The following is a 25,553-nucleotide window of genomic DNA, read 5'->3' on the forward strand; positions in this document are numbered from 1 at the left end:
GACCACTAGTGAGGGGACACATTTGTCTGCTGCATGTATTCATCTGCCATCAAAGTCATATTTATAGGATTGTTTTTTAAAGGGAACATAGAGAATGTCTGGGAAACCTGAACTCAGATGAAAACCAGCATGATTGCTTTCATTGTTGCCAGCATCCAAACAGTGGACATCACAGATTGTCATTCAAAAGCAGCCAAGAGCTCTTTACAACTTTACTCACAGCTAAGTCAGGGTTTAAAGGAAGATTTGAGGGTGGGATAAGTCATGGTAAAGTCTTCCTTTTGGGAATGAATGACCCAGTATTTTAGGTAGTAGAGCTTTGCAATCCCACTTTTTATGTATAAACCTGACCACACAGAAAAATTTCTTTGCTCCAGTCTCCCACAATAGATTATTTCTTAGTGGAACTGGAAAAAAATAAATGCATATTTATTCTGCATATAAGATGTAAGAAGCTTCAACTGCAGGTCTATCCCAAGTTAATGGAGCAAAATAAACAATTAGCTTGAAAAATATCAAACAGTACCTGATATGGGGGGAAAAAAAAAAGATGCCTCACATGCTGCTTCTGCAGGAAAAAAGATTAGCACCATCTTAAAAAGCTATAAATTCTTCCAATTTAGTTATGCTGAGCCACGTAGGACAAAGAGACATCAGAATTTAAGTTCTGCCCTGGAACATTTTTATAATAATTACATATAATGCTATACACTGGACATATAATGATACATTTTGATGCCAGACCATGTTGAGCCTCTTTCTTCCTTTCTCTTTTCATCTGCTGCTACTTCCTAACCTGCTCATCACACGCTTACAATCTTTTTTCTAATACATTTCATCACTCAGCAGAAACAGCACATATTGACTCCACTTTACGTCTCCTGTTTTCTTTGAGACAGCTCATGCTAGCTTGCCCTTGCCATAGCTCAGATCCACAGTTGTAGCAAGGTATTCTGTGTTCAGGTAACCCTTGCATCTTGTTACCTCTGCACATAGTTGTATTATAAATACACAAATTTCATGAAAGTTGGGATTTTTTTTAGTATTTATTATTATTTTGTTATACACTATATTATGCTGAGCTATGAAATATGGTCCTGTGGGGAAATTAAATTATGTATATAATTTATGTGCTATGTATATGATATAGCACATATAATATATGATTAGTAAGTGTGCTAAACCTCTTAGAATGCTTTAGATGTGCTCTCCCTTCATTCTCTTTCCCTCTGGATGTTATTATTTTGCTTTTGACAAGGGCCTGTGCAGGTTGCCTTTACATCTCAAATTCTTTCCTGTTGAAGGTGTTGGAATGTCACACATCGTCTTCCAGCCAGAATTTCTATTTCTCACTATTTTTAGGCCAAAGAGAAAAATAACGATAAATTTTTATAACAGCAAGCCTGTAGATAAACAGGAACTCTATTACACAAAAATCTTGTTCTTAGAAAAAAAATAAATAAACAGTAACAAAAGTGACCTTGAGGTCCTATGAGGAACCGAGTATACTATAAGAAAAATATGTATAAAAAAAATTGACTGGATTAGGATATGCTATGCTTAACTGCTGGAATGAACACACGTATCAATCTCTTCAGTGCTGTTTGAAAGGGCTGTAAGTGATAGTAGTATTTTATTTTATTCTTTAATAGAAATTATGTAGGCTTTTTGTGAACACCATTAAGGGAAATTGTATATCAAACTTTCAGTAGCTCACAATTGTGAGCAACAGATCTAAATTCCTATGAGACAAACAAGTCTAGGAAACACGTGAAAGTGTTAAGAAAAAATACTATAAATTCCTGAACACTTGCACATTTAGAAAAGAAAACACAAGCTCCATTTTACATGATATGAGGTTTCATTGTTAAAGAAGATTTGTTGATTGCATGGATGAGATCGATTTAGTCTGACTGGCACACCAAGTCGATATGGAATTTTGACCTTCTAACTCTCTACAGTCAGTGAGGCATTAATTGCATTATTTTCTGTTTCATTAAGCAGTAACTGTTGTGCAAATATTTTCCTCCTCCTTGTGAAATTTTTTTTCCCTCCTTTTTGTGAAAATTCAAGAAATAGAAGAAATAAGGACTTATGTCTCATATTTGGAATCTGTCTGAAGTGTTTATAGTAAGATTTATGGCCACGTAACTCTTGCTGAATTCAACAGGGTAAATTTGCCAAGGCTATCATACTTGTTTGAGAGTGAAATTTTTTCTGGATGCATCAAATCCATCTCATGGCTTGAGATGGAGCAGAGGACAACTTTGGAAAGACTTGCAGAAGCACAAAATATTCTGAATTGGAAGGGATCCACAAGAATCAAGTCCAACTCTTAGCCCTGCACAGGACCATCTACAAAAATCACACCATGCCTGAGAGCATTGTCTAAATGCTTCTTGAACTCTCTCAGGTTTGGTGCTGTGACCACTTCCCTGGGGAGCCTGTTCCAGCACCAAACCACCCTCTGGGTGAAAAACCTTTTTTTAATGTCCAACCTTAACCTCCCCAACACAACTTCCTTCCATTTCCTCAGGTCCTGTCACTGGTCACCACAGAGAAGAGATCAGTGCCCTCCCTTCCTCTTTCCCTGATGAGGAAGTTGTAGATGCAATGAGGTGTCTCCTCCAGCTCCTCTTCTCCAGGCTGAGCAGATCAAGTGACTTCAGCCAGTCCTTGAATGGCTTTAGATGGAAGAAAGCCTCTGGCAGGCTCTTGAAAAGAGGGTGTTTTTTTTTTTATTTAGAGGGCTGATAAAGAATGTTCTTCAGATTTTCAAAAACTTACTGATGATTTTAAGGTAAGTGGTAGTATTGTATAGTGCAGAAAAGACTTCTGGAAACGAGATCCACTTAAAAGTAAATCAACATGAAGGAGCTCAAAATCCTTGCTTTTGAAAACATGGTTTGATGACCTCACATTTATGAGAATTCAAAGGAACTTCCAGGCTCCAACATCCAGAAAATTCCAGACATCATACTCTCCAACTGGAAGCCACAGTTGCATTAGCAATTTGGCTTTAGTTGCTCAATGAATGCCCACAGGTATTCCATAAATAAACTGTCCATCTTCAGCAGGAGACAGTGATTCACTCAGTTCTTGGCCAGATTTTTGGAAGCAGAGGCCCCTGTCATCAGTTCTGGGCAGTTTATACAGAGTTACAGCTCCTACTTGGACCATTTCTCCCCTTTGAAAAATTGCCATAGTGAGTTCTCCAGGCTGCCAAGTTGGCAGACTCAATCCTTGAAGCTGGAGAAGAGCCAGAAATCACTGCAGCATTTTTGAACCTCCAGTCTTAGTTAGTCATTGGCCTCTATCAGCACTCTTGCTTATGTTCGCAGAGGAACTTCCTGATCATAATTTGGGCTCAGCCAAAATCCTTCTTTATTTTAAGTGCTGAGCGGGGTCCTATTAAAATATTTGGATAGACTTAAACAGTAGACCTAGTCTCTTGATAGATTTCCTGAAGAATAAAAGAGATTTACTAATAAAATGCGCTGCGGATTTCTTTCTCATGTCTTTTCAGCATGAAGGGACATAGTCTAAATAGCAATAAAGGACTGAGAAATTGCCTGTTACTATGACTCTCATCTGTTTATTCATAATAAAGTCAATCGGTAATTTTGCTAATTTCAGCAGCTCAAAACTTTTCTGAAACTTTCGCATGCCAGCTTTTTTTAATTGTTTGGATACTACAGGGGCATGAAGAGCTATTGGAATGTTAAGTAATATACAGTCACATGCAAAAGCTCATAATAACACTTTTTCTTATCCTGAAATGCACAGATAATTGAAAAGGTAAGGCTTGTAGAAGATTAAGAAAATGGGTGGAATGGTGGAGATTGCTAATAAAAAATAGCGGGTCTAGCTGAGAAGCTGTGAAGTTGGAATGGCAGGTTTTCTTCCTTCTGATTTAAAAAACTCAGAGAAAGGAAATTTCTATGGTAGTTATTTTCTCCTTTAATTCTGCGCATCTGCTTGCTGAGAGGAGGTAAGATATAGGCCAATGGATACTCTGGGATCATGCCAGTGTATACTTATTCAAAAGTCTGTCTCCAGTGAAGGCAGTGGCCAAAGTCCTATACATTTCAGTGAAATCAGGACTGCATTTACGGAGTGAGAAGCAGCCACCATTGCAAATCAGTCAGCAGCCAGAATGCTGCAACCTGAAAGTTATTTGACAAAACCAGAAAAACAAAGAGATGAAGAAGATGGCTGGTGTTAGCTAATGTCATTAGAGGCTCATTTCCACAAACACACAGAGTCCCTGAGGCACAAGGGCAAGTGAAAGAGCCCCCAGTACTCTGGCTGGAGGAACAAACCTAAGCCCCTGCCCTGATCTACCACAAGGGTGATCAGACACACAGGTAGGATGGAATCCACCATGGTGAGCTTAATGGAGAGTGTCTCCCCCAGTATCCTGGTTAACCTCAGCCAGCAACCAAGCCCCACACAGCCACTCGCTCAATGCCCCACTAGTAGGATCAGGGAGGGAATCAGAAGGGTAAAGGTTAGAAAATTTGTGGGTTGAGATAAAGACTGTTTAATAGGGAAAGTAAAAGCTACACACACAAGCAAAGCAAAACAATGAATTTATTCACTGCTCCCCATGGTAAGGCAGGTGTTCAGCCATCTCCAGGAGAGCAGGGTTCCATCACGTGTAAGGGTTACTTGATAAGACAAACACTATCACTCCAAACACGCCCTGTTCCTCCTCCTTTCCCGTACCCCCACCCCCAATCTTTATATACTAAGCATGGTGTCATATGGAATATCCCTTTTGTCATTTTGGGTCACCTGTCCGCCTGTGTCTCCTCCCAAACTCACATGCCCCCCCCAACTTCCTGGCCAGCATGGCAGTATGAAAAGCAGAAAAGGCCTTGGCTCTGTGTAAGCACTGCTCAGCAATAACAAAATCCATCTCTATATTATCATCACTGTGCTCAGCAAAAATCCAAAACACAGCCCATACTAGTCACTCTGAAGAAAATTAACTCTACCCTAGCCAAAACCAGCACATCAGGACATCTCACAGACTGGGAGGGGACTGCCACTGAGTACTGGGCTCCTTGTGAGATGCTGGGGAGAGTATTTTGGGATTGTATCTGACATGAAGGGAAGATCAGGGTAGAAAACAAAGGTAGGGCAAGGAAAGGATCAGGGTGGTTTGGAGAATAGCACGTATGGGAAAATGGAAGTGAAAAGGGAATAAAGGAGGAAAGCCTCACGTAATCAGGGGCTGACCAGTACGTATGACTGGCAATGCCCTGTGCCTGATCAGCAAAGTTTCTTATGTTTTCCCATCAAATTCCACTTCTGACTATTTTCCTCAGTGCAGTGACTCTGTTCTGCTTACATGTAAGTGTATATGGAAGCCTGAGTGCTAGCAATGGGTGTTAAGACCACAAGTCAGGGGGAGTTTTGAGTTTCTGAAGTTGAGTTACAAAACATCCACAACATCCACAGAGCTATCTGCACTGTGTGCCATTACCTGCACATCTAAGTGGTGCTATGTACATCCATTGGTCTATTTTTAATCCTGTTTATCCTTTACCTGATAGCACACATGCCCTGAAAATAAAAGAAACTCTGTTTGTTTGGTAGCAGCTTCTGCCTCATATATTTGTCATTCAGACCAGTCAAATACTCTCTTTTTTTGCTTTTTCTTAACTCTCCTACTGAAATAGTTTCTGCTATTTTTCTCTGCACCTAATTGCTTTGAATCTCTTTTTTTCATTTTTTTTATTCCTGCACTAGATTTACACTGATGCCATTCAGTTTCTTAAATAGAGTAAAATCAGAAATTGAACTGTATGACACCCAGGTCTGAGGTTGTAGTGTTCACTAGCACATCTTTCTTAGCTGGATACAGGGACTGCAAAACTCTAATTTCATATTAGAGTTATGAGATTTATAGGAGCATGTTTTTGATTTGCATGCCATAATCTTCTACAATTTCCTTAATCAGGCACAGAACAAATTTTGCACATCTGCAAATTTTCATAAGGATTTCCTATTTTGTAGAAACAAAAGTGAAAAATCTTTTTATGTTTTTCAGCATTATTATTTTTCTGTGTCCTCATGTTCAGACAGAGTAGTTTTAAAATTTGTCCACTTCCCAATTTCTGCTACTCAGCCAAGGTTCATAATTCCATACCATGTATCTTCTGTCACATCCAGCATATGATTCTATGACTATGATCTCCAAATTCAAGTAAATCTGTAGGTTTATTCTTCATCATAACTTTATACAGGCACCACCTTTACATGTCAGATGGAGTACCAACATTTGTCCTGCTTGGTAGACTTAAAGAGTAATAAATAACTGATTTATGAGGTTAAAGTAGTATTGTACATTAGTCCTTACAGAAAAACATTTAAGGGATAATGTCCAAAGTCGGAATATTTCTGTGCTCACTTTTCATTTATTTTGTTCTTCCTAGCTGAGATGTCCCTGTTTGGGCCAAAAGTCTCACACGAAGTCTCCAGCGTAGTCAAGAATAGAAAAATAATCCTTGACTCCTTTTCCTGTGCTTTACAAATAATCTGATATTTGTGACACCTGGCTTTCACGTTGCTTCCCTGCTCTATCCATACATTTTACTGAATGCTTTTATCATTTCGCAGCTTGCTTGCTGCCTTCTTGTTGTTGTTGTTTTAAAACATCTTTTCACCAGCTGACTTTGAGTACTTGTCAGGGTCACGATCTACCTATGTCATTTTTTATTTTATATCTAAGAGAGACATTTTTTTTTCTTCTTCTGGGGAAGACATTGGTTATGGAATAATTCAGTTCATGACAATATTACCTTTATCATTTCTTTGACATTTCCATCTGGGTTTGGGAGACATCCAAGTGTTCATGCCAGATGTGTTCATTGCACAAGGATTTTGGCATCAAAACCACTGATGACACTTTTTTTTTAACAGAAAAAAAACCCAAAAACAAAAGCCAGCCAGTTTGTCAGTAGGCTTTTTTTCTTCTTATTTTCAGTTCTGGCTGTCAACCTGTAATATCATCAAAGTATCTAGGTCTGTTGAGGATAGAGTATAAGAGAGAAAGAAGTCAAGAAACTTCAGAGGAATATAAAAAAAAAAAAAAAAGCAAAGTTGTCCAGTCCAATAGACTAGGCTAGAATTTTAGAGAAGAGGAAGCTAATTATATTCCCAAGAAGAAGAAAGGTGGTATGGGTCACAGTCTGGAAGATGGGGCATTTCCCTTCCCCTAATCTGAAGTCTGTGGGGACAGCACAACAGCAGAGTTGTATTCCAAGTAACTGTGTTTATTAAATATTTGTAAATGCCCTTTGCTAAGGTTCTGACTCTAGGCACTTCTGTTTGGCTGCCAACAGAGATAGTTGACTACAGGGATTATACAATATTTAAAGCTGTATTGCCAAATTCCCTTTCACCACTTTTTCCTTTCCTTCTGAAATGAAGTAGTGTACAAAAGTTACAACTATGTTGCTAAACTGTGCTTCAGTGCTTCACAATAAGTAAATCTAGGGAATAATATACATTATTTCCATTCAAATAACATCCTAAAACTTTTATAAGAGTATCTGGAATAATATCTCCATTTTCTTCTCTGGATGTATTGACAGTCTTTCCTGCTCAGGGGCAGCTCAGTAACTCAGCACTTCCATTCTCAGGATGGAAATTATCTTCATGGTGCTTTGTGGCGTCCCTGATGCTCATTCACTTTGTCCTGTGTTAGGCCACTGCCGCAGGAATAAACAGGTTTGGGGGGAAAAAAATGCATCATGCAGAAACTCAGTCATGGTAAGATTTTATTTACACATTCTTGTCATGCAGTAACTTGTGGGAAGTGCCCCGAGAGAGTCCTATGAGTGGTGGAAGAAACTTATTTAGGAAAAATCAGAAGAAAAAGAAGAGAATAGCTTGGAGTGCACTTACGTCGTGGTGCGCTGAATGTGGCTGTCGTGACTACGAGAGTGCCTGTTTCCTAGTGCCTTTACTCAGTTGTATGGTTGTTTTATCGTTAATATAATATGCCTTATTACAAGGTGTATGATTCCATTCACTGTACCCTTGTTACCCTTTCTCCTATTGGTTCAATGTAAGCCCTTTCCTTATTCGTTCTACCCTGCTTCAACAGTTTCCCCCAGAGACAGTTTCCCATTTGTTCATGTTCAGACAGTTCCACCCCTTGTTGCTGTGATTGGCCACTCCTGGAATACTCCTCCCAGTCTCCACCCTTCGTTCCAGAAGAGTCCCTGTTCCCCCTTTATAAGCTGGTGTCCGTGTTTAGTAAGGGTTTTTCTGGGGCTTGTGTAAGGGGCGGTTAAAGCTCTCCCCCCCTCAGTAACTGTCAGCTAACCAAAGTAAAAGTAGACTTTCATGAAAGATCGTCAGATTTCTGCATTATGTTGGAGGTAATAAAAATTTTTTAAGCTTCTGAAACATCTAAGAGTTTGTTCATCTAAAGAAATATACAATATAGTGATCCATATGTGAGCTAGGTTGTTTTAGTAGTCTGTCATTGATGCAGTCTCTGATGCAGCACAGTTAATCTGACTTTGAAATTGATTTTTGTATTTGATCAACTTTATGTTATCCTGCAAGTGTTTATTTCTTTCTTTTCAACAGAACAATATCTATGAAAATTATTTCTTAGGTGGGCTTTCATGTTGTAGAAGACTAGTTTAGGTGACTTAATGCTCTTCTAATCAGTCTGAATCTTTCTCTGTTAAGAAATTTAAGGCTCTCTTTCCTAAAATTAGCAAACTTTTCTGCATGGGACATGTATTTATTTGTTCTCAGTACCTCAGTATTGTCCAGAATTTATCAAGAATCTCCACATTACATTTTCTTAGAACAGCTGAATTTTCGAAAGTTTTATTTCTGAAGTAATTTTTCCTATTTGTTCTGAGGTTCTAAATCAGATTCCATTTTAAAGCTCATCCCTTTCACTTGTAAAAACATGCAAATGACACTTCTTAATTGTTTTCTGAACTAAACAGTTTCAGAGATGTTACAGCATCCTCCTTGGGCATTTCTGCAAACTGATGATTCTGAAATTCTCTTGAATCATCTTTTGAATGTGGATGTTGTTTTGGAAAAAAAAAAGGGCCATCTGCATGTGCCCAATTTCTTGAAGAATAAACAATAATTTGCCTTGTAGGACAGAGAAAGTACACTTTTTAAATGCCTTATGCATTCTTCTGTCCACCTGAGCCCATTTACTTCCTGCAGACTGTTGCATCGTGTTCTTATTGCAGCTCTTGGATGGCTCTGGGATCTCTTTTGAAAAAAAATCATTTATATTACATGTTTAGAGGTTGAAATCAGCCTCTGTCAATGTTCTGGATCATCTCACTTTGCATACAACATATTTACCAGTCCTGTTCTTCATCACTTGCTCTCCCTTCAAAATGACAACAGCTGACTAATTTTCTTAGCTTTTTCATTTACTTTTCTGTCTTATATTTTCACTTCAGAGCCATCACTAGAAGACAGGACAGAATGACCGGTGGTTTGAGAATACACAATTTCATAGAAATATCAACAATCATATCAAAATGTTTGTCTGCTGGTGTAGAAAGGCTTGTTTCGACAGGCAACAGGTTCCAGGTTTCAGCTCCCATTACACTAAACACTATTGTTAGTTTTTCTCATCAGCATTAATTATTACATACTACTGCCAGCCTTCTGAAACAGGAGATCAGGTATTAAACTGAGCTATCAAACAAGTTTGTATTCTTCAAAAGACAGAGAATTTTAATAGTTTTTTTCTCCCAACTTTTATGTTATTTTAAAGTCCCAAGGTTGAAACTTGCCATTTTCATTCCACTGTACCTTTGATTTTGGACCTGTACTACTTCTGGGGAACATAAGTAAAATTATATGATCCACATTCCAATTACCAACATTTACCAACTATATTCAAGTACACAGACTGTATTTAGTTGGGACTTCATTAGACCAGGGATTCTTCTGTATGTCTAGCAAATGACCAATCACATGATCAAGGTAACACTTACATATTGCAAAAAAGCCTGAAGTTAAGTTATTGCCAGCAAAATTACTTTTTGTGGTATTGTTAGCTGCTGCTATCATGCTAGAGATAAGATCTTATACTTTCAGATTTGGATTAATTTAAATAAAACATTCAGATGTAAAGCTATCACTTAACATGATCAAACATCATTCAAATAAACTCCATCTGACCAGCTCTCTAAGACCTTGGAAACCATAGACATCAGCTCTATTGATATATTTGAGCCTTTTCCTTCGTTTGCATGTGTGTGCACTTCTTGTGAGTGTATGTATTGCATTTCCCTGCAGCTGTGGGACAGTGGAACATCTAGTGCAAGCTAGCTGCCAAGGACCCCACTGCAATTGGAGAGGAAAATTTCTTTGGGAGGTATTACTAATGGATTAGGTAAAAGGGGAAAGGCAAGGACATGTCAATATTAACAAGTAAGCATCAAAGAAAAGCAGCATTGTCCTTTTGTTTAACACAAGAGAAGGACAGCAATTCAATCTAATGTTTTTGTAAGGTGAAGAATAGGGGGATATACATCTAGGAATATAGGCAGGAGGTGCAATAGAGAAGAGTGCAACGGAAGCAGAGGACATCTGTGGAACGGGACGTGGAATCAAAAGTTGGACAACTTACTGAGTGCTTCTGGTGTCATTTCACCATTATTTATTTCTAGTATTCAGGTATTCATTGAGAATGTTGTATGTAAGACAGTATGCTTTCAAGCTGCCTGTGAATTAGTGCAACATTTCCAAGGGAAACAAAATAAAGCAGAATGCACCTTGTAATCTATATGCCAAAAGCAAAGAGGGCCACAACGGCAACATTGTGTCAGTGTTACCTGTTTCAGTAAAAGATGGAACTAACAAATATGCTGATGGAAAATGAAGCGAGTATGTAGGAAAAACCTATCTTCTAATGATAGAAGTGTGCTAGGGATTTCTAAAACCCGTGAGAAAGAAGTATCATCCCTATATCTGAGAACAGTTGCATTTACCAGTTCTTACCATTCTCATTAATACACATTAGATAGCATTTAGCAGCTGCAGAACACACGTTTGTCTAATGTAAAAGATGTTCCATTTTATGCAACTATACACATTCAGAGAAACCATGGACGCTTGACAGGCATGGGCTAACAAAAAATTGAAGACTCTTACAAATAATAAAAGATTAGAGATCTCTAATCAACAACCCTTTCTTCCCAGGAAAAGTTTAACAAACTGACTCAATGTCAGGGTACAATGTGTTGCAAAGCCAATAAAGCTGTTTCGTGTCTCATGAGTTCCAGAAACAAAGTCCATGTCCATTTGAGCAGAAAGTGGCTCAAATGTTGAAAATACAAAGGTTTGGTCTTACTATTCTTGTGCATATCAGCCGTGTAGCACATTAAAAGCAATTCCAGCACTATTTGAAATTGCTGAACTTCTTCCTCATGCGCTGAAGACAGATGCATTCACAACAACTTAGATGTCTAGCTGTCTGCAGCTTATACAGATGTATCCCACCTACAGCCCAGTGATCAAGGTGCTTACCTGAAACTGAAGGACAAGCACACACAGGGATTTGAACCCTAATGCTGAACTTAGAAATCAATTATTTTCACAGCCCTGAGCTCATGAGCTAGTCTGGAAGATCAAGACAAAGGTTAGTAAATATCTGAATATTGAAGCAATTCATATTCCCTAGGAAGTCAACATAAAGATGTACAAAAACCTGACCTGAAGTGATGAAATATAGAGCAGGAACTGGAACCAAAAACTCTCTCATCTACCAGTCACTGCAGTAACAAGTTCTATACAAGGTGGTTACTGAGTGAAGGAACAGAAACATCTACCATTTCAACTGGCTTTGTAAAGAGAGTTTGTTGTCTCGGGAACTGTACAAACATAAAACAGGTTACCTCTGTCTATTCAACCCCATTTTATATATGCGTGTGCACAAAGATATAAGTTAACTAATACATACATGTCTCTGTAGCCATATGTGAATAATAACAGTACAGCTGAAACCCACAAAGAAAAGAGGACCACAGGGCAATGATACAGATATGGGAAAAGAGATAAGCAGTTTAAGACACATCACACCAACTCTCTAACAGTCAATGGTTTTGTTTGTCACATAAACATAAAGGTCTTGATTACGGTAATCTTGTACATAGCCTACTGTAGTAATCCACACCTGAAAGAAGATTGCATGTTTCTTGCCCAGCCTCATCCAATCTTATCCCTAGTACAAAAAGATGAGGTGACTTCTCCATATGGAACATACAAAAAAATATGACTGATATTAACATATGGATTTGTCTACTACATTTCTTCAAACATCCTTGCCCTTCAATTCTGTTTAGCAAAATGGAAGCCACTTACCTATCTATTGCTTTGTATTTGCTGTCAAGCATCACTCTGCTTACAGAGATTTGAAAATTAATGCATAAAAGAAGCTGTGTCATAATTTGACTCTGTCACATAATAGGGCAAAAGTAGTATGTGCTATCAAGGACAGGGAATTTTTCTGTGTGCTGTGTTGCACACTGCATTAATTCAACTAATTGAATTTTCAGAGTTTTCTTATACTAACAGAGAAATGTGAAAAAACACTGCCCAATGAAGAGAAAGACTGCACACATTTTAGCAACTCTAGGCTATTACAATTCATATTAAATCTACTTCAAATTTTTAAGTTAAAACCTTTTAAGGAATTGAAAATATTTAGGTATTTTCAAAATAAAACCAGTTTCAAAAATATAAGAAAAGTTAACAGGAGTTCCTAGGTTTCCACTGCATTTGTTGTATTACAGCAAACAATTCCAGGTAAATGAATGACCTAGATAACTAAATCACTGCTAGTCATTAAAAAGGAAAGAACAAAGGATTGCAAGCTAAAAGGGAAAGTGAGGGTGAAACAAAGGAAAGAAAGCGAAAAAGATTTTTGAAAAGAAGGAATAAATGCCCATAAAATGTGGCATTGTGTGTGTTAGATGCATTCTATTTTTTTTTGCACAGTGTTTTATCTTTTTTATCTGGTTTATCAGTGCATGAGTCACTTTACTCAAACCTTTGTTTTCAAATGTCCTTAACTTTATCTTGCTTTTGTCCTGAAATTGGAATGCTACTATTTCACGCGACAAAGTTTCTGTTTATGTGATAGTCTGTTACTTGGCTGTGGGCAATTTTTGTCCTTCTAATTTAAAAATATGATTTTCCTTTTACCCTTGCCATCCTGAGGCATTTGGTCTAGCTGTGTGGTTAAAGTCGTCATTCACCTCTGAATCAAAAGATCAGTGAGAAGACAAAGTACTTCCTGAATTGACTTAACAGGCCAGAGAGAAAAGATGGCAGTAAGGAAAGCATCAGTCAAAGATAACATTTGTGTCTATGGCTGTCATGAAAAATATCTTTATATAACTAGACAAAAAAAAAAGTAGGTCCTTTGCTGGAGTTGGCTGAATAATTCATTGTGAATAAATTATGCAGCAGATGTACTCCCAACACACTGCTTTTTGTTTGTTTGTTTGTGAACGGTTTGTGAACAGACCTTTTCTTCTGCTAATGTATTCCTTATTTGGAAGTGTTCACCAGAGTCTTTGTGCAAATCAAAGATGCTTCCCAAAAGGTATTTCGTAGTAATGTTGGGCCAGTCATATGGTTCATCTATAACCTGACCTTCTGATTGAGATTCTTCTCTTTCTAAACCAGTGAACTTCCATGGTGAGATTGCATCAAGGTTTCTTAGCAGAAGCGTTTGTATATTTGTTTGCCAAGTTACTTTTTGCCTCCCTGTGGCTAGGATTTTTCTGTTTAATTCCACCACAGTAATTAGACATGCTTTTCCTGTTAAATTTGCTACTTGGTCCATTTTTATGTTGTGAACAATCATACCATCTTCATAGCTTTCGTGGTGGTCACTCGGTCATGCAATCATACAAAACCATTTACTTATCGTCAAGGGCATTCACTCTAATCTGTTTTATCTCTTTCTGAAGATTTTTATATACCTCAACTTTCACTCTTACAATTTTTCTTAATTTAAATCATTTGAATCTTTCATTCTTTTTCAGTGGTCACCTTTTTAGATCGCTCATCTTTGCTGTTGTTGTTCCCTTTTTCCTCTCTGATATGGTTCAGCAAAAATGTTGACCAGGGCTGAACAGAGTACTGCAGCTGAGGCTCTACAAAGTGGTATAAAGTTGAAAGATTTGCTTATATTTTTTGCAAGCTATATTCCATGTACACAACTCAGTATGATGTTTTGCCTTCTTCAGAACAGCATGATATTTTTGATCATGTTCCGACTGTAGTCTATTTAATCCCTTGGATCTCTTTCCAAAAACTGCTACCTAGCCAGCTATTTCCCATCCTGTATTTGTGAAGTTGATTATTCCCACACTTGTCTCTGTTGGATTCAAACCAGTTTTTCAAGACCGTTTCTCTCATTTACAATGACTATGCCCTCTGCTCGACTTTGGTGACACCCCAGCTGGAGTACTTCATCCAGCTCTGAAGCTCCCAACAGAAAAAGGATGTGAACCTATTGGAGTAGGTCCAGAGGAGGGCTGCAAAGGTCATTACAGGGCTGGAGGACCTCTCCTAAGAAGACAGGCAGAGACAGTTGGGGCTGTTCAGCCTGGGAAGAGAAGGCTCCAGGGAGACCATATAGCACCCTCCAGTACCTATAGAGGGACTACAAGAAAGCTGGAGTGTTGCAGTCCTAAATTCGGATACCAACAGAAAAGGAACTGCTAGGATTAAACAGGAAACCTTTGGCAACAGAGATTGAGGGAAATCCCTTAATCTGAACGACTGGACCTTCTTCCCAAGACCTGTTGATGTACAGCCATGTGGATTAACCTGGCTCCTGCAGCAGGATAAGGACTTTGAGATGAAGTTATCAAACCGTGTTGAAACCCCTTTGTTTTCTTCCCCCTCCATGTAATCCTGGTTAAGGGAAATATTAATCAATTGTGTAACTGTAGCAGAAACCTGTGTAATCCTCTAGTTAACATAAAGCCGTGCCCTAATTAACATAACTCGCCCTCCTCATTAACATGTCCAGCCCCCAAGACCCTTAAATTGCACTCGCCTGTTCAGTAAAGTATTCCAGTTTCTACCTCCATATCTGGGATCTTCTTAGCTTTCTGGACCCTTACACTGAAGAGGAACTTTTTACAAGGGCCTGTAGTGATAGGACAGGGGGGAATAGCTTTAAACTGAAAAGGGTAGATTTAAATTAGACATTGTAGGAAATTCTGGCCAGAGCAGCTGTGGATGCCCCATCTCTGGAAGTGTTCAAGGCTGGGTTGGGTTAGGCTTTGAGCAACCTAATCTAGTGGAAGGTAGCCCTGCCCATGGCAGGGGAGTTGAAACTAGATGGTCTTTATGGTCCCTTCCAACCCAAACCAGTCTGTGATTCTGGCATTTTAAATTCTAGGTCTGTTTCCTATCTATTTCAGACATTCTCAGCTTCACTTCACATGCAGGTTTAATAATCTATTGTGGCTTGTTTGTTTCACTGTTTTTGTTGGGTTTTTTTATTATTTTATTGGCTCTCTGTTCTGTTATACATATCATTAGTTATGTATATTAAAAGGGTTCATAATCTGGACAGACCCTTTATAGAAATCTGTAAATCTTCTACTTGTGCTTCCTTTCCAAGCAAACAAGTCATAGCATATTTATTCTCCTCTTAAATCCCTCCTGAAGTGGAAGCATTCAAAGAAAAAAATGAATTTAGTATCTTCTAATATGGAAGCTGTGATCTCTGTTCAACTTCTGTGATGTATTTTCAGCTCTCCAGGACCCTTTTCTTTGGGGTAGGCTGTGAAGAATGCTATAGATACGCTTGTGTAATGAATTTAGATACTATGTAATCCAGCTTCCTATTTAATTCTTAATCCTTTTTTCCTAAAAAGTCCAAACATGTATTAATATTTGTGTATCATATCATGCAATACCGATGTTCTTACAGAACTATCTCAATGACTCTTGGTCAACAATAATTCATTTGGATCATTTACTCAGCTAAGTCACTAGATGCTGTTTACTGTGCTGTCTGCTGTTGTCCTTGAATCTCACTGATTAGTCCAAGTCCAAGCTACAGCAAGAGACCGCTGCACAGCTCAGATAGCTCTCTCTGAGCTTATACTGTAGAAAATTGTGCTTCTAGTGCTGAAATTCTCAAATAAAACCTGTTCTTCTGTCTTCCTCTCCCTTTCTTGTATACTAAATCATAGATTATTACAATTAAATGGCTACTTTTAAAAATTGAATAAAATTAAAATTATTATTGTATAACAACAAAGATAATGATCAAGTTAGTTTTCCTGATATGAGAAAAGAACCCTAACAATATTTCTAAATGGAGGAAACCATCTTCAAGTCAGTCAATCAGTTCAATTAGACTAAACGTGTACTCAGATTTAGGTTTATTTATGTATTTATTTTACCTTTTGGCACATATTGTTTGGTTCTACTCCTGACAGTTGCCAGCTGAGTAGTGCCTGTCATGTGTGGGAAACATTGTGTACATAATGTCAAATATACCAGCAATCAGTGTACTTTTGAAGTCTAGGACTAATTATGGAGTAAAATTAAAAAGAGTTAAAGGTATGGTGAAGGGGAAACTCCACTTTTGTCCAAGAGCTGAAGATGTGGTACTACCTTCTGGAGAAACTGGGACATATAACTAAACTCCTAAAATTAGCAAAAGTGTTTTATTTATGAGTATTTGTTTAAGTTTGGCCTTATCATTGAAGAACATTTATAATAGGTAATTACTGTTTCTAAAAAAACACACAAAAATTTGTTGAATTATGTTAAAAATATTACCATTCTACATTAACTTTTCCAAACAAACTGAATACTTACAAATGTTTACATTTTCTGCTTTTTTTTTAATAGCCTTCATAGTAAATTACTGCATTTTCAGACTAACTGAAAATATATTTGATTCTTTTTTGTAGTCAATAGTGGGCTTAAATTGCTGGTACAAATTTACAATGTCTTGTTAAAAGAAGTTCTTAAACTTTTTTGTATCTTTCTATTAGTGTCTTCTGCTTTCCCATATTAACCTTTTATGAAGTGTGCCTGAGGAAACCATTGAGTTTGCCTACATTCAGGGTAGGTTAATGCCAAAATGTTAATTCTCTATTTCACTTTCCTTCTGTTTTTCAAAATCTCTTCCTCTAAATATTTGCTCCACTGAGAAATACTTTTTAATATGATGTCCCAAAGGAATAAATGTCACTGATGTGAGTCTTACAGTCCCTATATCGGTAATTTCTTCATATTATTTCTTCAATAAAGAAGTTGCGGTGCTACCATTCATATTACCTGGCTGCTCTAAAATATATCATCTCCTATACTTGGATATTTCTTTTGGCCATGACCCACACAGTGATTGGCAGAAAAAGATGAAAGGATCATTTATCTTGATGTACTGCCTCTGTTGTCATCAGGCCCTTCACACCACTATTTTCTATATTTGCCAACAGAGATATTGTATCTCATCTAACTAATTCACTTATAATAGCTTTGATGAATATGTAAGAGAAAATTAGTATATTCTGCATTGTATGGCAGTTTTTCAAATAGCCTGTAAATGTGAGGCTCATCTGATTAAGCACAGTTTTTTTACCATTGAACCATCTACATCTAAATTAACAATCTTAACCTCTCTTTACATTTAGTGGACAGTAGTTCTTGGGACTTGGTATAATCAGCCTAAAGTTGTAAATATGAATATCTCCAAGCAAATCATTTTTTATGATCAGTAAGCACAGTCTGGCTTTTAAGGAGGAAGATAGGATGAACATCATAACACGGTATTGTCTGATGTGTACTGAAAAACAGTATGCTTTAGGGGTAGTTTTAAGCATAAGTGTACCTGAAGATAAAAAAGTCTTTCCATGAAATTCACACACAGTATAAAAACTAAGCTTGTGTCTGAATAAATTACATCAGCACACTTGTATTGATTTACCAAAAAAAAAGAAGACTATTAAAGTGCAAGATGTCACATAAGGGTTAGCCACATTCGTTATTTTTAGGTAGACTAGTTGAATTTTATAAAACAAAAGTAATGATTGCACTTTGCTTTGTATGTGCACACCTTATTTGTAATGATTTCTGAATCATGTGACTATGTTTCATTAAATTCAATGAGAGTGTTTGTTCATGTCTATTAATCTATGAGTCCCAAAACAGTAAGTAATTTTAATTTAAATATGACTATATAAAATCATAATTATAATTGCTTTTAAAAGAAAGTCTCAATATAGAAGACTACACAGAGAATTATTGATCATTAGAGAAGAAATCTTGCATTCACAGTATTAAATTTTTCAATGCTGGTCCTTCTTTTTTTATGTAAACAGTGGTGCACCAGCTTTCTACTTCATAGGCAATGACATTGGATTTAAATCCCCTTTGTTTCAGAACCATCTTGCAATAACATTTTAAACCATTAATTTCAAGACCTATTGATTGTGCCTATACCAGGTAACACAGCTCTAGTGAACAGTTGGGAAGAATTTCTCTTTACAAGTTCAACTTCTAAGAGGTCAGAATGGAAACAGTAATTTAATTGCTTCTCCACAAAACAACCAAACAAACAAATTAAAAGATGGGCATCTTTGCATTCCTGTGACTGGTAACCATGTGTAATCTGTGTCCATGTTGCTAACACTGTTATCTACCATTTGGATTGAATTTGGCCCTGCCGCTGCCTCACTGAGCTCCATGGGGCTAATTGCCAAGGGAGCTGCCTCTGAGAAGCTGGCAAAGGCAAACTAATTCTGAGACTGTTCCCCATGACCTACACTACTTGCAATAGGAGAATTCAAAATGTTTTTAATGTGGATTTATACTGAAATAAAACAGTTCTATTAATCTCAAGTGAAAGTGAGTGGAGTGAAAGGAGAATCTAAATGCTTATGATTTGAAAACATGACCAAATATTCTATCATTATTATTGTAGAAGCTCCAGAACCAATTGACTGCTTCATCAACAGTAACTTATTTTTTTTAAATGTTAGTGTGTCAGGTTCTAATACACTTGAGAACTTCAGAATTACCTTATCTGTCATTAGTAGTAAACACTGTTTCATAGATTGAAGAACTACTATGCAGTACATTGTATGTAAGAATCAAAATAATTTATAAAAATTTCAAGCTATTTTACAATATAGGCATGCAGTATCTAAGAAATCTTGTTCAGGTAAATTTAAGAATTTGACTTGGGAGACCAAATCAAGGATACTCCAGTTTAAATTTGTTGTTCATCACTTCCTTGCTTTTCAGCATCAAACAGTTATGTCAAAACATTTCACTGTGATTTTAAGAAAGAATTAGATCAAAAAGATGCTGCCATAACACAATTCCCTCCATCTCGTTAGCAAATGTATTCATGACAGGATTTTCTGGTTTTTGGATCATCAACTTTCCTGGTGAACACTGAGTATTCACTTATGTAAAGTGAAGCAAACACTGGATACTGATGTGATCTATCATTCACCACCACAGTATCTATGTACGAAAATCATAGCTTTCTATGTGCTACTTGTCTTTTTCCTCGTGGTTATAAATGAAAAGAAACAGAATTCTGAAGATAAAGATCTCTAAGGTTGGTAACTCAGTAAACAATAAAAAATACTGAAAAAATTTCTTTCTGATACGGAAATGACAGAAAAATGGTGAAGCTGTGAAGGTATCAGCTTCACTGTGGAGCAACCAACTCTGAAAGATAAGCAATTAGTTATGAAAATTTTTTTTAAACTGTGTATTTAAAAAAACTCAACAATATGCTCATCCAAAAATTGCCTACAGACCTACAGCTTTGAATATACTAATTGTAAGAAATAACTTTTAAAAATTAATAAGTGAATGCAGGAAATAATATAATGCTAAATAAAAGTAATCTTGATCTACCTTAAAATTTAAGAAGCTTGCTTCTTAAAAGTGAAGGTTCTATAGGATGCTCCTTCAAACTACAAATAATGTATGCTGACACATCATGTAATCTTACTGGTAACATGTTTGTTTACTATTCCTTTTTAGTAGAAAATCCCCAAATGCAAACAAATTTCTAACACTATCCAGTTCATGTAAATGCAAAATCTTGCTGGATTCTCATTCTTCCAAAATGCTCTAGTATTTAATCCACTATGCCAGTTTAGTCATTTCTATGGAAATGCATCATAACTGGTTTTCACATCATCTCTACACTGTATTTTACTTTGAGTCTTAAATATCATTGAGTAAATATATTTAAAGGGATGCCTTGTACTTGATAATAAAGCAATCAAAAATTGAATAAATGGTGTGTCCAGCTAGGCATATTATTTCTTTGTTTTCTAATCCTTTTGTTGTGCTTCATTTTGTAAGTCCTCCATACAGCTGAATAGAAAACGTTATCAATAAAGGCAAGCCATTAATCCACCCATGACAAAAATTAAGATATATTTGTCCTTTAAGGCTGACTGCCTCTGTTCTGTTCAGCTATGGAGGTCAATAACCTGTAAGTGTTTAATGAATATTGCTATAATGTTACTTTCATTATTGAATTAGAGATGGCTTTGAAGAAGACATAATAGTTTGATCTGTTTTTTTTATATTTATTAAACTTTCAAAAATCTATGAGTTGTATTTCTGAAGTTAATATTTTGAAAGAGGATGAATATTTACATAAGATTTACATAAGAAAAACATTTTAAATTTAAAATAAATAATAATCTTTCTGTCCATTAATGAATACATTTTTACTTTTGTAAGTCCTAGCAAATCTGAAATAGATTTATTACTGTAGACTATTTCACAGTCTTGGGATTAAATTATTACCATGCAATTTTATATAAATATTTTATATATTCATTATTTCATGTTAGTTAGTTTTTAATATCAGCAGATTAAGAAAATGGAAAGGCCAATTAGAATCACAGAGATGTCACTGTTAACAGAATAAAAAATTTCAGATTTAAGGTTCATTCAGAAAATGAATTTAAACCCAGACTTAGATAATTGTTCTTCAAAGCAGTTAATGGAAGCTTAAAAAGACATAAAACAAGATACTTTCAGTTCTGGTAAATGTACAGTGAACATGTCTGAGAATAAGTTTACCTCTAGCCATAACACTTTTACAGTGATCTACGGAAAATACCCCTATTAACTGTTTTCTAAACACATCAGACAACATATTGAAGAATATTTCTGACCCTCAAACAGCCACTCAAATTGTACAAAGAGATCAAATGTTGGTATCTGAAATTATCCTAGATATTTACACTGCTACATATTTTTCAAGTTACAGCAAAGAAAGAAAAGGAGGAGTCACCCTTTCTTCTGCCTCCATTGGTATGTGTTTTTTTTAAGTTACATAGTAGTATTGATGGCAGTTTTTTATAGGAAATATTACTACATAGAAGGTTTCTACAGAAAATCTGATGTTCCAGTCTTCCTAACAAATCAGACCTAACCCCAAATTTCTTCAAAGCATCAGTTGTACAATTCAACTGTATCAAAAGCCTTCTCCTTTGTTGAAAATTAATAATTCTTAAATAAACAATTAGATAATAAACTGCACAATGAGGACATACAGAAATCTAAATTATACTTTAAAGCCTCCTGTACTGTCATAAGTTCATGTGCAAGACTCTTAGAGCAGGCAGCATCATAATATAGGGCACTGAACAGACTAGCAGAAGATTCTTTGTTGATTATATGCTTTTTAAAAGTAAGTATGTACAGTTCTCAATTCTTTTGTGTTTCACAAAATCTTGCAATTCTCCTTTGTTTTCTCTTTTTCCTTTATTCTACAGCAATATATCAGATAGAGGTTAACCTAACTCACAGAACCATATAGACACATGTTTTGCCAATCTGTTTTGCCACTCCCCCCCATTAACGAGGATGGATTTAAGGAACCCAGACACCAACTTTAAAGAATAAGTGTATTACTTTACTACAATGCAAACCAGTAAAGAATTAAAAAAGAAGCAGGGGCTTATGAAAGAATACACTTAGCAATGCATCTAATCATTACTACAAAAGTGTCTGGGTGATTAAGAGAGAGATACATCACCAGTTACCCTGTAAAGTTTTACTGTCATCCAGACCACACTTCAGCTGGGGAGGCCCCTGATTGCAGTGAAGGTCTGGAGAACCCCTTCCTGATAACTGGGAAATCCTACGGAGTGCATCCACTCACAAGAGAGACCTCCATCTTTGCTGTGAGAGGGCTCAGCTTTTATAGTGTTAAACAAACGAGCTTACATCACTTGATTGGTGTGAAAAAACAATCTGGCTGTCTTCTTTCCTTGGTTTTCCCCTAAAGCCCGGCCAGGCCCCAGAGGGAGACCAAGGGAGTCAGTTTGGACTGACTACTGCCAAATACACCCCTGGCCTTGACTAGTCTCTAAATAAAGAACTATGGCTACACTGATATCTCAAATATGAACCAACTGCGACCATGTGAGGCCTACTGCTCTCACAGCCTTGAGAAAGGCATATTTATAACACATACGAGCTTACTAATTATTGATAATATGCTATGCTAACAAGCATAAATGTGTATTTGTACTGGGTTGACCCTGGCCGGATTCCAGCTATCCACTAAAGCCATCTCTCACTCTCCCTCTACAACTGGACAGAGGAGAGAAAAAAAAACAGCTAAGGATTCATGAGTTAACAGCTAGGAGAGGTCAGTTACTGATTACCTTCATGTGTAAAACAGACTCAAAGTTGGGATAGTACTTAAATTTATTACGAACAGGATAAGACCCAAAGAGTGAGAAATAAAACAGCCTTAAAAACACATTCCCTCCTTCCATGTTCTCCCTCCTCCTCCCCAGTGGTGCAGGGAGACAGGGCATGGTCAGTTGTTGTTTCTGCTGCTGCTCAGAGAGAGGAGTCCTTCCCCTGCTCCTGTGGGTCCCTCCCATGGGAGACAGTCCTTGATGGGACCTCTCTGGCATGAGTCCATCCCTCAGGCAACAGTTCTTCCCAAACTGCTGTCCCGTGGGTCACTTCTCCATGGGGTGCAGTCCTTCATGAATGAGCTGTACCAATGTGGGTCCCCCACAGGGGCCACGAGTCCTACCCGGAAAAAACCTGCTTCAGCATGGGCTTCCCTCTCCATGGGCTACAGGTCTCTGGCAGGACCCTGCTCCATCTTGGGCCTCCCACTGGGTCACAGCCTCCTTCAGGCACCCATCTGCTCCAACATGGGCTTCTCCATGGGCTGCAGGTGGGTCTCTGCACCCCGATGGTCCTCCATGGGCTGCAGTGGCACAGCTGCTCCACCATGGTCTGCACCACGGGCTGCAGGGCCTCAGCTCCAGAGCCTGGAGCACCTCCTGCCCCTCCTTCTGCACTGACCTTGGTGTCTGCCTTGTTGTTCCCATGTTCTCACTCTGCTTTTCCCTGGCTGGAATTTCTTTCTGCACCACAACCTTCTGTTCTTAAATATGTTATCACGGAGGTGTTACTATTGCTCCTAATTGGCTCGGCTTTGGCCAGCAGCAGGAAGTCCGTCCTGGAGTCAGCTGGCATTGGCTCCACCGGACAGGGGAAGCTTCTGGCAGCTTCTAACAGAAGCCACCCCTCTAACTCCCCCACCCCCACCCCCGCTACCAAAACCCAGCCACAGAAACCCACTACAGTATTCTTAAAACTTTACTAAGGATCATATAGCATCTTGGTTAATAAACCGATATATGACTAGATACAATACTGGGCTAACTATAATATTAGGTTGAAAGATTCATCTACAGGTCAACTCCAACTCAGGGATACCCCCAGCATTACAACCTATCTGTACTGAGACTGTTGTCTTAGGCAGCTCAGCAGTCATTCCAGTTATTTTGCTCATATGACAACATCATGGTTATGTTTGTGTTTAAAAGGTTTTTTTCCTTTAATGAAAGTTAAGCATGTGATAATGTTATTCTACAATATGATTCAAACTATCCTGAGATACTTATCCTCATAAATAACAGACACACATATTCTAACTAATGTTAGATTAGAAATACAAATAAGTAAGCATATTAAATGATGGGGGGGGAGAGAAAGTAAAAAAAAACCCAAACAACACAATGGAACAATAAAATTAAAATTATTCTTGTAGTGTTCAGAAAGAGGTTACATATACTAATATACCTGCTCTCCAAATGATACTGCAAACAGTTTCAAATGGGAAGGAATAGAAAGGACAAAAGGAGTGCAAGGTGTTAGATACTAATACTTAGATTACCAATAATTCAACATTTTCATAGAAGTTCTCCTGTTGACCATTAGAGATATGTAATTTGAGTTAGAAAAAGAGAGATGTATATGCTTTTCAAAAATGTTGCCAAACTACTGACAAAATTAATACACTTGTGTGAAAGAACAATAATTGCAAGCTAGTTTCTCAGCACTGTGACAGATTACCAATCTACTCTTTTTTCAGAGCTGTCTTTTAGAAATTGCTGTTTCGTTTAGTAGAATTTTTTTCTATCTCTTATGGTTGCAAACAAAATATTTGTGATGTGAAAAGGGTATTAAATGGAGCAGTGTCCTCTTTCCATACATAATGCCAAGTGAGATCCACTCGTCAGAGAAGGCTATTAACCTTTATACCAATATCCTCACTTGTCAATATCCTTAACATTCATTCCAATGATCATTTTAGCAGAAAAATCTGATTCTTTTAGTCCCTCATTCCAGATCGTCAGTCACATCTGCTGAAACATCTAGCTTTCTTGATGGCCTTCTAAATGCAATATGTTGTAAACATAATGATCTTAAATATATGAAACTGTGGAAGAGTATAATTTAAAAGGAACAAAATAACGAGATAAATAGCAGTGCTTCTATTTTTGCTTGATACTGATATTACTGTTTATATTGCTATGAAGCATTTTCATATATGATTACTCAAAATCTTCTTCAGTTAATGGATTCTACCACTGAAGTTGTAGTTTGTCATTTTATAATGCCATACAACTCAAAATCTTCCTCACACACGTAAGTCCCTGTAACTTGGAAATCCGTATGTGTTTTATTCCTAAACATACAACTAAATTGTACTGTGTGAAAATAATGCTATTCTTTCTTAATGTGTTTAGTCACATCTTTTACTGTGGTATTTCTTCAGTGTCTGAGCTTGTTTCTACTTTAGCTGCAAGTTTCTCAGTAATTCCAGTGTCCTTTCTGACATACTTTTTTCAATCCTACAACTCCTTAACCTTTCACAATTCATAGGATTGAATTCTCGTTGTTGTGACTTAAGAAAAGGGATTTAATTCCAGAGTCAAATATCTAAATGCAGATGACTATGCATAGTCTGTTTTCCTAGTTTAGTTCCTGGAAAGCTGGATCTCAATTTGATTGATCATGCATATATTTTTAAAGCCATTTAAATACCATGTGGTAACCATGGTAGATGATTCATGACCTAGGTATATAATACAGTGATTTAAAAACTGCTGCTCTTCTGTTGCTCAGTTCTGGGTCCCTCACTATGAGAAAGACATTGAGGTGATGAAACCAGTCCAAAAAAGGGCAATGGA

The sequence above is a fragment of the Manacus vitellinus genome, unplaced genomic scaffold (genome assembly GCF_001715985.3).
Source record: "Manacus vitellinus isolate BGI_N305 unplaced genomic scaffold, ASM171598v3 scaffold_7_pilon, whole genome shotgun sequence".
In the NCBI taxonomy this organism is placed as follows: domain Eukaryota; kingdom Metazoa; phylum Chordata; class Aves; order Passeriformes; family Pipridae; genus Manacus; species Manacus vitellinus.